Below are 11,831 nucleotides of genomic sequence, written 5' to 3' on the forward strand. Positions count from 1 at the left end.
GGACCAGGCAAACACATCGACATAATCTCGCAAGAGAGCAACGAGTCTAGCCTCCTCATCCTTAGTCAGGTCGTCAGCGAGATGAACACAGGTTGAGGCTTCTTGCCTTCCCTTGCAGGTCCACTTCCTTAACCCTAGCGGGTCCCTCAATTGGTTCACTGGCTTGCCCTTGTCTCTTTGCTCCTAGCAAAACCACCACTCTATCACCCTTCTTAAACTTCATGAAGCGTTTGGGGAGGTCCTACAACTTCTTTTGCCTCTCTGCTTCTGAGTCTTTAGTTTGCTTCCTGGCCTCCTCCCTTAACCGTCTATGCCTTAGGTGGACTATGTTGAGATATTTGCAATCACACCTACTTTAGTCCCTTTGTATAGGACAGCTAGGCTAGGAAGATGCAGTCCATTCTAGGAAGAGAGACAAAATCCCATATGCACAGTGGATGTTAAGTGCTACCAAAGAACTCTATATAATGATGTACTTGAACTATCACTTTCATATGATGATAATGCAATAGTACTTGTCTCTTCTGTCAAGTGTTTGTGTAATTGTTGTCCATACACAAGATTGTGTTTATGAGTTCAAGTCTCAATCTTGAGACCTAATTCACTTGTGTAACAGTTGTCTATATTGTCATGTCAACATGAGTTGTGTCTTTATCTTCCATCCTCCATAGCTTCTGCCTTTGCCATGCTCTAGATCCCGCATCTTTTACATGGTATCAGAGCACAGTCGGGCATGGCACTGCTCCTCCATCTCCATTGTACTCTCATCTAGCTTAGCTTGAGCTCAATCTACCTTAGGCTAAGTCCAGGAGCTCATCTTCTACTCCTCCATTTGACCTTGTGGCAGCCATAGCCAGCAGCACCCTGTCAACTTGAAGCTCCTGGATCTCTCTCCATAGGTCATATCTGAACATGCTCTCTTTTGGACATTTGTTCCTTGAATCCTAAGGCTTGTGTGTATCACTTAAGAGCTTGACATTGGCCACTCCATAGCTCAGCATTGCTCAGATTGTCAGTCATTGCCATAGCCTAAATCTATGACCTGTAGGACATACCTTGATTGGAGTCCCTGGATCTCCCAACACAGAGCATATCTCCTCTTGTTCCTTCTAAGGAATCATTCCTTACATCAGCATCATTGCACAACACAGCATGACATTGATCACCCTCTGCTTCAGCATTCACGAAATTGTGAGGACCTGGCTAAACTGCGTCTACTGACGATCGAGCTGCTGCCGCCATCGCTATACATGCCGCGATCTAGAAGAGGATCATAGGGCTTTGATAGGCCTTGAAAAGAGCTACATTTTCATTAAAAAAGTTTTGAAAATGATCAACCATAGCTCCTGCAATCAGCAAATAACCAGGCCCCTGTCATGAAACCCTAAAATCCACCATAGCCAATTTTCCACTCAAGCTAAAAAACCTCACTATTTTCTCTCTCCTGCCACCTAGAGCAATACACTGCCACTCTAATCTATTGTCCCAGCATCAAATCAAGGAGGGGAAGGACTTGGAAAGATTGAAGAAGGATCGACGACCCCGAACAAAGAAGATTCAAGCTCAACATCAACACAGACATAGTCTCCGCATGGTGTGTTTTCACACTGTCATTACTTGTGTCTCTTGACACATTGTAATTTGCTCTTCCACTGATAAATCTCAAAATTTTGAAGTTGATTTGCTACTGTTCCTATAAATCTAACATGGGCAAAGACTCTCCAACTACTCGGTTCAAAGGAGTCGGGTTTCACACCTGGCAGACCCGCATCAAACTCATCTTGATGAAGAAGGGCCTCTGGGCCATTACCACTGGAAAAGAAAAGAAGCCTCGTGATGTGGATCTTGCTATAACTTGGCAAAATAATGATGATAAGGCCTAGGTCATTATCAAACTGGAGCTAGACGACAGCTATATCCACCATGTGGATAGCTGTGAGACCTCACATGATACATGGAAGAGACTTGATACCTTGTTCGGTGCACAGTCTAAATCATCAAAGTATGGTCTCCTGATTGAGTTTTTTAGGCTTGAAATGAAGTCCAACACATCACTTGCCACACATCTAAATTACATGGAAGGACTTCTAACCCAACTTGCAGGAATCAACATTAAAATGGAACTACTTAAGAGTTTGCCTCCTGAATATAATAATGTATCAACAACTTTAATCAACATGCCAAATCCTGAACTTGTTGATATCCAGGCATCACTGTTAGAAGAGGAAAAGAAGCTAAAAACTAAGGAAGAACCAAGTACCTCTAGAGATGAGCATGCATTATATGCTGGCAACAGCAGGTACAAAGGCAAGAAGGATCAGCTCTTCTGTGACTTCTGCAAAAGGACTCGACACACCGATAAGTTTTTCCACACAAGAAAGAGGTCCCAAAAGGCATATCTAGTTACAATCCAAGAAGAAGAAGAAAATGGAGCAAAGGAAGAAGAAGAAGAAGACCACCAGGAGAAGGACAAACCTCATCAGTCCTTCTATTCAGATAGAATTTTTTAGTTTTGTGTTTCCTAGCCCTAATGTCTCAAACATAAACTTCTAAGGCCCCTGCTACAATCTCTGGATGTTCATCATGTTTGTGGTACCCACACTTAGTGTTTTGTGCGACACAGCCTTTGGTGTTTTGCCATGGTTATGGTGTGCCCACACTTTGCATGTCTTGCTTTTACTAAAGCCTCTACACACTTTGTACTTTTGGTTGTGATTGAGGGGTGTTGAGATATTTGCAATCACACCAACTTTAGTCCCTTTGTATAGGATAGCTAGGCTAGGAATATGCAGTCCATTCTAGGAAGAGAGACAAAATCCCATATGCACAGTGGATGTTAAGTGCTACCAAAGAACTCTATATAATGATGTACTTGAACTATCACTTTCATATGATGATAATGCAATAGTGCTTGTCTCTTCTGTCAAGTGTCGGTGTCATTGTTGTCCATACACAAGATTTTGTTTATGAGTTCAAGTCTCAATCTTGAAACCTATTTCACTTGTGTAACAGTCGTCTACATTGTCATGTCACAACATGAGTTGTGTCTTTATCTTCCATCCTCCATAGCTTTCGCCTTTGCCATGCTCTAGATCCCACATCTTTTACAGACTGGCAAGTCCCATATGGTGCATCTGACCTTAGAGAGTTGGGGTATTTCAGGATCACTCTTTGTACTGACTTCAGACTCCAAGTTAAACTCACATCCCTCGCTTGAGGAAGGAGTTTCGCCAAGGGGTCGTAGTTCAGTAGGTGAATCCGTCTTCAGTATTGGAGCTACTAGTGACTGAGCTACCTCTCCCTGCTCGTAATCCATGGCTCCCATGTGCTCCAGCCAGGTCCTATCACACTCCATCTGCATGACTCGTTTTTCATTCCAGCCTGCCCTTTCCCTTCTAGGCCTAGAGTCTGTCATGTCTAACTCCTCTTTACTCTTGTCTGCCTTAGCGCAATCTTGCCCCTCTAACTGCTCGTCATCCCCCAGGTTTTCCTCTCCAATCTCCTCTTCGTCAATGACTAAATCCCAATTGTATAATAGGTTAAGATCGTGAATTTTTGTCCATTTCCACTCAGGCCGAGCCAAGAGATCACTTAGGGGTTTTAGATTAGCCACCTTGTTGCCTTTCAGTTTATTGGTCAGGCACTCTACGATTTCCTGAAGCTCGAGCTTGTTGGTGGGGATATGGAACGAGACCGGTCTCCCTGGGTCACATGAGCTTCCTTCCATCATGCAGAGTGGCACAGTGGGCTCCTTTGCTGGCATGCTTGGTGATTTAGCAGCTTGCTTATACAGATCTTCTTCATCTAAGAATGGTAGGTCAACTGTTGCTAAGACATGCATCCAATCCCTCTCGTCCTTAGGGCAGGGGATGTACTTGGTCAATGACCCATAGGGTTTGCTTGCCTGGGCATCACCTTTTAGCATGGTTGAGATAGCATCAAGGTTGGCCGGGGTAGTCTTCCAGGTGTCCATCTCAACCCTTACCGCTTCCGTCCTATTCCCCAAGAAGATAAGGTTGTTTCCCCAATCTTCAATAACTCGTGTGTTCCTCATCCAGGGTCAGCCTAGCAATACGTCATAGTCCACACCCTTCATGACAATGAAGTTTACGGAAAACTGCACTCATGCGACCTTCACTTGCCAGTTCTTTAGGACCCGAATGGTCTGACCTTCATTCCATTGGCCAATGTAACATTAAACCTAGCCGCTTCCACAGGTGGGTTTCCCCATGCCTGTAGAACTGCATGGCTCAAGCTACTGACCCCAACGCCGATGTCTATGATTCCTTTTCGTGTTGCGTCCCCCAAGGCTAAGATAGGTAGGACTGCATGCATCTCCGTGCCTTCCCATAAAGCGTTGACGTGCAGTGACCTTAGAGTTGAGTGCAGCGTTAGACTTGGAATTTGCGTGACTGCGTCCTGCTCTTGCAAGTCAACGGCAGTATGCTCCCCCTTTCCCTCCACCCAATGCTTTAATTCTTGCCATAAGGGAGGGTGCTGCCTAAGCAAATCTCCCAGGCTCACAGTCACTAGGGTGGTTACTAAAGTGGTGAGGAGGTTGCTGGGTGGTTGGCTTCCTCCTTGGTCACCATTCTTTGGCCATATGTCATGGTTAGCTTGTTGATAAGCTTCTCTATGGTCTTGCCTATGTGGCATCTCTCGTGGTGTGGGTACGTTCCCCGGTTGAGGTCGTGATGGCAAAACAGGTGTACTCACACTAGAGAGGTCTTCCATTTGGTCTTCCAGTATGGGTTCTACGTCTTTAAGGTGTTCTTGGGCATCCCTGACCCACTCCTTAACTTTGGCTAACACCTGCTGCATCGCTGACTCTCTCCTCATGTCAAGTCCGTCTTTGTCTCTGTTGCTCTCTGCTTCATCTTCTTTTTTGCGGTTGTCTTCTTCATGGTCTTTTGCTCCAATCTTTGATCTTTTGGCATTCTTAGTTGGTCTTCTTGGATGTATTTTTCTTCATGCTCTTGTTCTTCATTCTTTCTATTAATGATTGATACTTTTTCTTATGCTCTAGTCTTCTTAGTGAGTTTGAGATGGATACAAAATGGGTACATTCCTTTCATGTGCCCTCGTATCTTCACAGCTGATTCTACCGGATCATCACATCAACCATTCTCATGGAGCTCGATGAAAAGCTTCTGTCCCTCTCATTTGCTCTGCAAGATCCTTTTGGTTGATCATTCTCAACCATTAGTTAGCACAACAAGCAGTTGTTGCAAGAGAAGTTTTTGTTGTGCGGCAGTCATCGGAGGATCTAGAAGGGATGTAGAGAAGTTGATAGCCAAAACTCAGCACCCTCGACCTAGCTCCTGAATCGCATCTGCCTGTGAAGTACTCGTGATGTTCATCTTGCCTCTATGATGCTTTTCTCTATCTAGGAAGACAACATTTTATGCTGAATGCAGCTTTGATGAAGCGTTGGAGTTCATCATGTTTTTTGAATACTTTGCTCTATTGGGGATAAAAGCCCCTTGTGTTGGCTAGAGCTTTTGTAAAGCATTGGACTAGCCCTCTAGTTTTTTTGCTATGTATTTTAGCCGGATGTTAAGTTTGTTCTTTTGAGAATGGCATGGTCTTGGATCTCATCAAATGCATCCTTGACGGCTGCCTCTAGCCTTGTTTGAAGTTGGTGCTGCAGTTCCTCCATTTCTCCCTCCCGGTAATTCATGGCTGGAAATTTCCTCGAAGTATAGCTCTACCGAGGGAAAATTGTCTACCTTAAGGTAATAGGAGTAAATCCTTCAACCAAGCTAAGTTACCCTTAAGTCCTTAACAAATGCAAATCCTTCAACCAAACTAAGTTACCCTTAAGCCCTTCCACTTCCCTGCGAGAGACAGAGAGACAAGCCTACTTCTCCACCCTCTTTCTCTCTTCTTTCAAATGATAGCTTGAGAAAAAATAGGCCTAAGGTGGATTTTAAGTGAAGAGAAGGATGAGAAAGGTACAAGATGAAGAATAAGCCCAAGGTATGGATATGGTAGAGGGCCTTGAGGTAGGTTCAACTCCTACTATCCATTCATAATAAAACAGGGCTAAAGAAGGATTATACTAGAGCTATGCTAGCTATGGCGGACGAAGGTAATAAACATAAAACATGATTGAGATAGAGAATTATAACTCAAGTGAATTAGGTTCCAGATAGATTAACTTGGACTCATAAACACAATCTTGAGTGACACAAAATGATAGTACTTTTTTCATTGAAATGAGTATCAACAAGTACATGCCTTTATAGCTTTTGGATAGGGCCATTGTACTCACTATGCATATGGGATTTTGGACATCTCTTCCTAGAGCTTCTAGAGCATACATCTTTGTCGTATCTCCTAGCCTCTTCAGGGCATAGATTCAACCTCTATGGGCATACATAGACTGTCCCAACAAAGGGAACCTACTCATAAAGACAATCATTTGCAAGTACACTAGTTGTAAAAGCATGCTGAAAATGCTCATAAAACCTCAATGGAGGGGAAGCCATAAAGGCATTAGCTAAGGATGCAAAAGCTCCCATATGAAGAAGAGTCATAGCCAACTGCATGGCATGACCAACCACAGTATGGTAAGGCATAAGACATCTATCATAAGAGCATACAGTATTCAGCCATGAAAACGGCCCATAAACATAATGGCAAACATGAATGTGCAGTACATCAAACCACATAATAGCACCCAAGTCAATGCAAGACCGGTAAGTGGCATAAGATCCTGCAATGGTCAAGCTCCAGGAGAAGCCCAAATACCTATACAACATCATCCATACAAGTGGCTCTATAAGGTATACAATACTAGACCATGTGCATAGACCATACAATAGTAGACCATGTGCATAGACAAGTAAGCATGCATAGCATCTTCTCTCTAACATGGACAGGCAATAGTAGCCCAACTAGCATAGAAGCTAGACATCAAAGAAGCAAGAAAGCCGTAACTGCAACCCAAGTACTGGGAAGTCCACTAATCAAACAAAAAGAACCTATAAAGATTCAAGAATCACTGAGCAATCAAAGCTCAATCAACCAGCTGCTAAAGAGTAGAGCAATCATTGCTCATACATGTAGAAGCATCCACCAAACATCCAATATCCAAGAAAATCATCGAAGCGTCAAAAGGCCAAATAGCATCCAAGCTGCATAAGGGATAAACCAACCAAATGTCAAACTGCTCAAAGGAATATTGCAATGAAGACAAAGCCCAAATATCTTCCATCCTGCACCGAGACCAAAAGCACACTTTAGACATCAATCCCAAAGAGGGTCGTACAAGAATCACCCAAGTGATATGCAACATGGACTATCTCAAGTAGCATGCCAGCTATAGATAGAAAATGATAGTGAAACCATGAATTGAGCTCTAATATTGGTTCAAAATGATTTTGGGAGTGTAAACATCAATGTGGCATCATCCAAATACATAAAGAGGTCAAGCCAAGTACACAATAGGCATAACCAAACTAGAAGAAAAATAGCTTCATCCCTGTAGTGTCCAGCAATAAATAACTATCCAAAAACTAAGCTAAGCAGGGCTCAATCCAAGCTCAAATCAATATCCAAGGCATAGGCAACATGTGGCATACTCCACATACATGGGTACATCATGAAGCTCCCAAACCATAGCCATAGGCATTAGGCATAAACTCCCCTATTAATGCTTGTTGTCCAGAACTATGTACAGCCATAAACCTTGTGAAAAATGAGCTATCAAGGCTCAAAGCATCCCAAAAATTCTCCAAACCATCCACATAAGGTCTAGGCACAATAATAGCATCCCTGTAGCATAATACAAGCCATAGGCATAACAAAACATGCGATCCTGGAAGTATAGCAGCAATCTGCCATGTTCTCATAGTCAAGGGTTGAACCTCAACATGTCAAAATGGAGTTCAAATCCAAAGGATGAATGCTAGGGTGGTTAGCAATCATTGCCAAGGTGCGAAAGACCATTGCCAAGCTGTAGAGAAGCCTAGGAATGAGGAGATCTGACAGGGGAGGCAGTAGCCCAAACAGGCACAATCATGTCTGCTGCTGTTGGATTTGCTATTGCATGTGCTGAGGGTTATGGGGCATATGGGGGGCACCAATGGTGCTCAAAGAAGCTCACATAAGTGGCAAACCAAGCCTATTTAAGGCTAGTGCAAGTGGAGAAGCAATGGAAGAATATGAACATACCCAAGTGGAAGAAGCCATGGCTTCCCTACTCCAGGTTCTTGCCGAGCTAAATGTGACTGATGAAGAAAGTCTCAAACCTCAAGTGGAAGACTGGATCATGCTCCAGACGATCAAGCTCTAATATCAACCGAAGGGGATGCAACAGTAGTGGAGAAGGAGAAGAGGAAGATGCGGGAGAGAAGAGCACACACAATGTAGGTGCTGTCAATAATGATATGACAACCTTATTGCACTATCTCATATATATGTATATGAATAAAGAATATGGGCGGTCACTATACACAGGTAAGCCTAAGGGCCTTTTACCCCTACAAGGGGGGCTAATGGCCCCCTTGACATGGGTATAAGGATAACACCCTCGATCTAACACAAAGGGAATATTTTTTACAATATTCCTTGGCCGACTAGGGAAGGTTCATAATATGGTCAAATAGGCCAACCAGACTATCTTCCCGAGCTATAAAAGAAAGACCCCTCCCAAGTCATCATCAACCTATCTTTCACGCAATCATACTTCTTTCAGCTACCCTTAAACTCTTTGCCTATCATCTGTTTGGATCGCCATCTAAGCCTTACAGTGAAAGCACACCAATGGATAGAGCCATCTTTGTACCAGTTTATTTCAAATTTTAAAAAAAATCTCATATTTGTTGTATATTCTCTGCTCCTTGCTTAGATTATGTTTTGCTGCATCATCTATTTTCTACATCTTTTTACATGTAAACTCGTAAAAGCATGGAAATTTATGATCGCAATCTATCATTTTATTTTTTATTTTAATTACTTTATTCACTAGAACTTGTGCTTATTCTTTTTATATCTAGCACTTTGAAAAGCTTTAAATGAGGTTTTTGGATGCAATGTCACTATCATAAAAGATTTTGAACCGATAAAGACTCCATAACTTGTTTACTTTGATTTTTGAGGCCCAAGCCTCCTAATTTATTCTTGATTTTATCATCTTCACATGTAACTTGTTCTTATTAGGATCTTCACAATTTGGTCAATGAAGTAAACTATCCAACTTTGGAGTTATTTGAATCATTGTGGGAATTAGCTCACTTAGGCATTTAGCACACACACTAGAGGCATTACATCCTTTCCCCTCAAAAAATTTATGATACATCACTCCAAAAAAAATAATTTCTTTGTTCGCAAGGCTTTGTTCTTATTCTTTTTATTTTCAATCGTTTGAAAAGCCTAAAATGAGGTCTTTGGATCCAATGTCACTATCATGGAATTTTTTGAGCTTTTAAAGATTCCATTATTTATTTATTTTGATTCTCAAGTCCAAGGCTCCTAATTTATTCTCAATTTTATCATCTTTAGTTGTAACTTGGTATTACTAGTATCTACAGTCTTGAGTTATTTTATTTTATTTAACAAGATGCTCAAAGACGTAAATTGTCCAACTTTGGAGTTATTCTAATCATTGTGGGAGTAGTTCAATTAGGCATTTAGTATACACAATGGAGACATTACATCCTTCCCCCTCAAAAGATTTTGAGATGTCCTCATCTCAATAGAAGTGGAGGTATTGTTGTACAAGGGTGGATTCCTTTGCCTACGCAGTCTTCTTCTAGCTAGTCCCTCTATTGCACAAGGTGTTATTGAAAGATGTGAATTCTAAGAGGCTTCTCTCTCCTATCTAAGATCCTTTTGGGTTGCATTTAATCACTCCTTTACCTTTGGCATTGCACTTTGTTTATTATCTAGGACATGATTAGAGGTAGTGACACAAGGTTTAAGTAGGCTCATACAAAATATGTCATGAATCTTGAGATCTTGGGTTTGTTTAGGCTTGATGATTCATTCACCATTTCCAAATCTACTTGATGAAACTACTAGCCTAAATATTACATCCATGTTGACAAGAGAAATTCTATTGTTGTCCTAGTCATAATAAATTGAAAGTAATGTGTCATTTGGAAATGAATGACAAATGTGAGAATTTTTGCTAGCTTCCGTAGTAGTTAGGCAACCCAAACTCTCTTTCAAAGTGCCTCCAAGAGAACACAAATGAGCAAATGAAGAGCCATTTTTTTAAGAGAGCTTAGTTCTTACACAAGGACTACATCAGAACTATTTGAAGAGACCTAACTTCAAAATAAAATCCTTCTCTTGACACCTTTTATTATTGATAGAGACTAAGTTGATTTTAGCCCAAAAGAGGGAAATCATATTTTCCCTCCTCCTCTAGAACACCGATCTTCATTTTTCTTAGCTTGAAAGTTATGGAACCAATATTTACTAGCATTGACCATTGCAACCTCTCTATAGCTTGAGTCGAATAAGGGGGCTATGAACTAATCCAATTTTGCTAGTCTTGTCGTAACATTAGCCATTGTTAGTTTGGCTTCCATGCTAGGATAAGCTCTTGCTGATAGTTCCACAAATTCCTTACTAAGATGTATTCTTGTTTCTTAACACGTTTTAGTAGCTTGGTTATAAAAATTTATGGTGTTTTGACTAACACCTTAGCTTAAGTTAAAATGATGATATTGTTATAGACTAACAACTAGACACTAGGCACTATGAGCCTAGATACTCCCATTGCTTTGCACTAGTGTTAGGCTATTGTGCACTAATGTTAGTATTTGTCATGGACTTGCAAGGTGACATTCTAGAGATGAGATTAACCTTATGCACATACTCTATGGCTAAAATATTTGAACTTGATGGATGTTTTGGTACAAATGATTCATTGATTGTGTGTGTAAGAGTGTGTGTGTCATTACGTATATATATGGGGGGAGGGCGAGATGGTCGCTGGCACATAAGCGTTAAAGATTGTTACATGTTTATAAGTGCGGGGATAGCGACAGACAAACGGACGGAAGACATAACGTGGACGGCAGGATTCGAACCTGCGCGGGCGAAGCCCACATGATTTCTAGTCATGCCCGATAACCACTCCGGCACGTCCACAAGATGACACTTCTGGGTCAGATCTTTTTTATTATTAGTTTTATTAACTATAATCAAATTGAATTACACGAAAAGGCATGGCGATCGCTGTACTTCAGGATTCTCCTACGATTCACTGTCTACACTGGATCCTGAAATGTAGGATCAAGTCAGGATGATAGGAAAACCTTTCTTTTTCCCTCTAACTACCTCCTATATGTATGTCTGTCTATGCATCAAATATCTCCACAACACGAAAGTAGTAATGGTGGGGAGAAGTTGAAGGATGGACCGGACTCAAGGGATGGCTTGCTAATAGGGGTGTCGTGTTAGTAGCTCATTGGAACATGGCTTTGGTGGATAGTAACCATTCCTATGGTTTGAGCTCTATGCTACAAAAGGAAAGGTTGAGCTGGGAGGAGTCAACACACAACATGATACTCGGGACTTGGCTTTGCTTTGTGATGATTGTTTGAAAAATGTTTTTGCATGGCATAACAAGCATAATGACTCAACATGGACAAGTATCACCTCGTTTGGGGCATAGAAGGCCACGTCTCGGTGGGCAACATGACCATTGCTTGAAAAAAACCTAGGTTTAGTATATCATTTCTATGAGCAACAAGACCAATGCAATAATACCCATTATTATGCTAACCTTATCAAGCAAGTTGATGGCTAAAGCAAGCTCCAAGGTTATAGTTCTTGCTACCCAAAGGTCTTCCACTCGGGATGGTATGGGTTTG

At 41.6% G+C, this 11,831-nt stretch overlaps 1 non-coding gene across 1 annotated transcript; it reads right to left on the minus strand.

Annotated features, from left to right (window-relative positions):
• Nucleotides 1-11,024: 11,024 nt before the first annotated feature.
• TRNAS-AGA (transfer RNA serine (anticodon AGA)) lies at nt 11,025-11,106 on the minus strand. Its single transcript has one exon. It is a non-coding gene; the product is annotated as a tRNA-Ser (tRNA).
• Nucleotides 11,107-11,831: the final 725 nt, after the last annotated feature.

The sequence above is a fragment of the Lygodium microphyllum genome, chromosome 2 (genome assembly GCF_053477565.2).
Source record: "Lygodium microphyllum isolate KBCC chromosome 2, Lygodium_microphyllum_v1.1.10, whole genome shotgun sequence".
NCBI classification, from domain to species: Eukaryota; Viridiplantae; Streptophyta; class Polypodiopsida; order Schizaeales; family Lygodiaceae; genus Lygodium; species Lygodium microphyllum.